Raw genomic sequence first — 6,023 nt, 5'->3', positions numbered from 1 at the left:
TAGTTTATTTTTTTTTTTTGCATGAAGAGGCTGCCATGCTTTGTGAGCGCCACAGTCTCTTCCTTGGCCATATGACATCTCCAGACTAAAAAGAATACCCCAAATTACCCCAAATTGGCTCCTAAACAAAAATAATTGGTCACCAAATTTAAAATACATATAATTATAATAAAAAAGACTTGGAGAAGAATACAGCACCTCATACCTCTTACATCCAGGGACATCTCCTGTCATGTAGTCCTTCTCTTTCCTCTTCCGCCATGGCAAATTCTTTCAGCCGCATCTCGTCTCTACAGTTTGTAAAACATACACGTTAGATTTCTAAATTTTTCCATCAACCCCCCCATACTGGTGTTCCGACAGTGTCATCCTGCTGCCACCCCCAATACTGTGCCCGTTGCGCCCCCCAATGCCCCAGGTACTATACTGCTGAAAAAAATAGTGACCCCAATTTTTCAAACTGGTGTAAAGTAGAACTGGATTTCCAAAAGAGCTGTCAAAAATGAAAGGTGGAATCTGATTGGTTGCTATTGGCAACTAAGCCAGTTCTACTTTACACCAGTTTGATAAATTACCCCAAATGTCCCTATAGTGTCTACAGCAGCTATAATGTCCCCTAGAGTGCCCCCAGTAATAATAATAACATCCTATATTGTGCTCCAGGTAATAATTCCTGTATAGTGTCCCCCAAAATAATAGAATTGTCCCTACAGTGCCTCCCCAATAGCAACGCCCACCACAGTGCCCTATATAGTAATTTTCCCCACATAGTAATCCCCCATAGTAATTTTCCCCCACACAGCAATTTCCCCCAAATAGTAATTTGCCCCACATAGTAAATTCCACCAAACTGCCCTCATATAGTAATTTGCCCCCACATAGTAATTTCCACCAAACTGCCACACACAGTACCTTCCCCCCACACTGCCCCATGTAGTAATTTCCCCCATACTGCCCCATATAGTAATTTCCCCCACACAGTAGATTCCACCACACTGCCCCATATAATAATTTGCCCCTACACAGTGATTTCCACCACACTGTCCCACATATTAATTTCCCCCACATTTCCCCCACATTTCCCCCATATAGTAATTTCCCCCCACACAGTAATTTTCCCCAAACTGCCCTCACATAGTAATTTTCACCACACTGCCCCACACAGTAATTTCCCCCACACTGCCCCATATAGTAATTTGCCCCCACACAGTAATTTCCCCCACACTGCCCCATATAGTAATTTGCCCCCACACAGTAATTTCTATTGCAATGCCCCCATATAGTTATTTGTCCCCACACAGTAATTTCCACCACACTGCTCCTATATAGTAATTTGCCCCATACAGTAATTTTCACCACACTGCCCCCACATAGTAATGTCCACCATGCTGCCCCCATATAGTAATTTGCCCCCACATAGTAATCCCTTACATAATAATTTGCCCCCACATAGTAATTTTCCCCCCACACAGCCAACCCCAATATAGTAATTTCCCCCCTTTGTACTGTCCCTTCATTAATATGTCCTCCTGTGCTACCCCATGTCCCCATGTTGACACATAAAAAAATAAAAAATAAAAGCTAAATACTTACCTATGTCCAGGTGCGTGATGGCAGGAGCGCACATGTCACTGTCCTGCGTCCTGGCACTGCGCCGGGATTTCACTACCCCATAGGCCTACCTGTCCCGAAGCCTATGGCGGTAATCGGCAGTGGGGCACGGAACTATGTACTCTACAGTGTGTGGGCATTCGGGTCGGCATTGGGCCTCCCATGATGCTGGGCTCGGGACTGCCAACCTGAATCCAGAGGAAACAAAACAGGCTGGTTTTGAGAGCTACATTTATATAAGCAGGCATATAACGCGAGTTTGCGCGTTGCGTGTTTGATTCAAGTGTGTGTTTGTATAAGTGTGCGACTTTAGATTAAGTGACTTCAGATTCAGGGACTTCAGTGGGGAACTGAAGTAAATCAGTTTCTTATTTTTGCATTCTATTGTATTTTTCGCTTTCGTTGTGTAATCCCCATCTAGTATGTGTTCCACTATTGACAACGCAGTCCAGTGCACATCTTGTTTGATGTATGCAGTCCTGGAACAGCTGTTCGAGGGTGTATATCATTGTTCCAAATTTGAGCAAATTGCCCATTTGGAATCGCAAATCGAGTATCTAAACGGGCGAGTTTCAACACTGAGAGGTGTTAACAATTTGAAAGAGTTTGCTGCTCACTGAGCAAGCACTCTATGGGGTAGATGAGAGGGAGGGTAAAAGTGGGGAGGCTCAGGAAAGTGAGAAGAGGGAAGAGTGCCAGGGAGGCTAGCCCTGATCTGACACACCCCAACAAGTTTGCACGGTTGGCAGATGAGGGGGATGTCAGTTCAGGGACAGCACTGCTGCAGCCGGACACTTCCTCTGCCAGTCAGGGTATTGTCAGCTCCAGTAAGCAGGGGACCAGGAGAGCAGGGCAGGTCAGACAGGTGCTGGTAGTGGGAGACTATTATTAGGGGTACAGAAAGGAAAATCTGTCACAAAGACCGTAATCGCCGAACAGTGTGTTGTATTCCTGGTGCTCGAGTTCAACACATTGTGGATAGGGTTGACAGATTACTGGGAGGGGCTGGAGAAGACCCAGCGGTCATGGTCCATATTGGAACCAATGACAAAGTTAGAGGAAGGTGGAGAGTCCTTAAAAATATTTTTAGGGATTTAGGTCACCAGCTTAAGGCAAGGACCTCAAAGGGAGTGTTTTCCAAAATACTTCCTGTACCAAGAGCCACACAAAGACAGCGGGAGAGTAGGGATGTTAACAAGTGGCTCAAGAACTGGTGTAGTAAGGAGACGTTTGGGTTCCTGGAGAACTGGGCCGACTTCTCTGTCAGCTACAGGCTTTATCGTAGGGACGGGCTGCACCTCAATGGGGAAGGGGCAACTGTGTTGGGGGGAAAGATGGCTAGAAGGTTGGAGAAGATAGAGACCGGGGGCAAGGTAGTGGTACTGGGGAAGGAATGGAAGGAGGGACTAGAACAGTTCAGAAGGAAAGGTGTAGGGTAAAAAATATACATAAACCTCTTAATTGTATGTTTACTAATGCCAGAAGCCTGACTAATAAAACTGGTGAACTGGAATTAGTGATGTGTGAGGAGGACTATGACATAGTGGGAATAACTCAGACACGGCTGGATGATAGCTATGACTGGGCGGTTAATGTACAGGGTTACAGTCTGTTTAGAAAGGATCTTCCAAACTGGAGGGGGGGGGGATCTGCCTTTATGTAAAGTCCTGTCTAAAGCCAACACTCCGGGAATATATAAATGAGGGACATGAACATGTGGAGTCACTGTGGGTAGAGATACATGGAGCTAAAAACAATTAGTTACTAATAGGAGTTTACTATAAACCACCTAATATACCAGAGTCCACAGAAAATCTACTACTAAACGAGATAGACGAGGTAGCAAATCATAATGAGGTGGTTATTATGGGGGACTTCAACTACCCAGATATAGACTGGGAAACTGAAACTTGTACATCTCATAAAAGGTTCTTGGCAATAACCAAAGACAATTACCTTTCCCAACTAGTTCAGAACCCGACTAGAGGGACGGCCATACTGGACTTAGTATTAGCCAGTAGACCTGACAGAACAACAGACGTGCAGGTTGGGGGACACCTGGTAAATAGTGACCATAAAGTAATAACCTTCCAATTATCCTTCAAACGAGTGTTTCTACAGGGAGGAACAAAAATACCAAACTTCAAAAAAGCTAAATTTAGCCAACTAAGAGAGGCCATAGGCCAAACTAACTGGGATAAAGTCCTCAAAAATAAAAATACAGCCACAAAATGGGATATTTTTTAAAGCATCATAAAATCTTATTGTGAAAGGTACATACCGTATGGGAATAAAGAGTTAAGGAACAAGAAGAATCCAATGTGGATAAATTGTATGCCACCATTTTTAGGCAGCAAATTTAGGCGCTAAGTGTGTATATATAAAGATCACATCTATATCAATAAATGTGTCTGGCATCGTAGTATATAAAGATGTACATAGATATTTGTATCTGGTGATATACATATAGATAATCACACATGTGATTGAACTTTGGTGCATCGCTAAACACGAGACATCTTGAGAAATTGTCTACCATCACATATGGTATCCACGGCTGTGGTGTTCCATTGCTCTGTGTACTGTAAGTTTGTTGTTTTTGTGTACCTAGAATAGGCAATGACCTAGAGACATAACAGCATTATAGGGTCTGCCAAGGGCCTATCAGGAGGTTCCAGAACACGGGATCGCCCTTATCGGGGCGGCCATTCCGTTTATAGGCAGGGTTGTTAAGTATAGGGCCACATATAGGGATAGGCCCAAACCAATAAGCAAACACCCTACCTATACCTCTATGTCCTCAATCACAACGGAGGAATAGATACATTGCCATTGAGCATTACAGTACACATCCCTGATGTGCCGTTTTTGTGTTTTTTTTTCTTTTTCTGTGTTGTTTTTGTTTGTAGGAGTTTGTTATTTTAAACGTGACTTATATTAAAGGCTACGTTTTATAACAGGAGGAACCCCGTGATTACAATAATTATACATATATACCACCTGTGGTTATTACTCCCTCTGACGGGATATTGTCTTAGCTGTGAATTTTTTTATAAATATTTCAGGGGTCAGTACAGAGATCTATCCCATCATCTATTTATCCCCAGGACTGTGACTGTGACGAGGGGACATCCTCTGCGTCTGGAGGAAAGAAGGTTTGTACACAAACATAGAAGAGGATTCTTTACGGTAAGAGCAGTGAGACTATGGAACTCTCTGCCTGAGGAGGTGGTGATGGTGAATACAATAAAGGAATTCAAGAGGGGCCTGGATGTATTTCTGGAGCTTAATAATATTACAGGCTATAGCTACTAGAGAGGGGTCGTTGATCCAGGGAGTTATTCTGATGCCTGATTGGAGTCGGGAGGAAATTTTTTCCTCTTAAGTGGGGAAAATTGGCTTCTACCTCACATTTTTTTTTTTTACCTTCCTCTGGATCAACTTGCAGGATGACAGGCCGAACTGGATGGACAAGTGTCTTTTTTCGGCCTTATTTACTATGTTACTATGGCACTATTATAACCTGTCATTGGATACTTATCAATACCACTTAGGACTGACCACAGGAACATACGAGGAGCAACCACCTCTCAGTCTCCAGACCGGAACCCAAATGAAAATAAGTATGTGTATATTGGTAAGGGTGACACAATAGACAAACTAAGAATATGAAGGGAGTGGGAATGTTCTGCACAGAGAAGAGGTCCAAGATCCCTCAAGAAGTCTTCTCCAATCATCTAAAGCATTCAAGCCACACAGTCCAAGGCTATTCTCATACAGTCAGTATTTCTAAACCAAAACCAAGATTAGAGAGAAAGACTATTGGAAAAATGTCTGCATCTTGAACATTCTAAAACCACCACTGATTTTTGGTTGCAAATATCAATCGAAAATATTGTCCAGAAATACTAAACATGAGAAAGGGCCATATTCTTCTCACTGTATGAACTTCCATCTGATGTTGATAACTTATTATCCAATATCTTTAAAAAACATAAAACAAATATAAGAACCATTATTGATGTTTAAAAACTAAACATAAAAATATGAACTGTACAGCTTATCAGGAAATGGACGGTGACGTGAGAAGATTAGGGCTCATTTCTGTGAAAAGTTAAAGCCTATGGAGCTTTACTATAGAAGAAACTATTGTCATCCAAAGCCTCCTGATGTATTTTATCATCTACATGAGACTTTCTACAATGTACAATGAGGCTTTGTCACACCTCAGATGAGTCAGATACTTTCCATTCAGTCTGGATAAAATACAAAGTAAATAAAGACAGGAAGGTGAAAGAGAACATTGCCTCAGGCCAAATGTCCACACAATACATACATTCTACAGAAGCAGGAAATATGTGGATGAAGAAGACTCAAGGAACCAGCAATAGGAAATGATCCAAAAGTCCCTG

The sequence above is a fragment of the Bufo gargarizans genome, chromosome 5 (assembly GCF_014858855.1).
Source record: "Bufo gargarizans isolate SCDJY-AF-19 chromosome 5, ASM1485885v1, whole genome shotgun sequence".
Classification (NCBI taxonomy): domain Eukaryota; kingdom Metazoa; phylum Chordata; class Amphibia; order Anura; family Bufonidae; genus Bufo; species Bufo gargarizans.
This window is presented reverse-complemented; position numbering follows the sequence as displayed.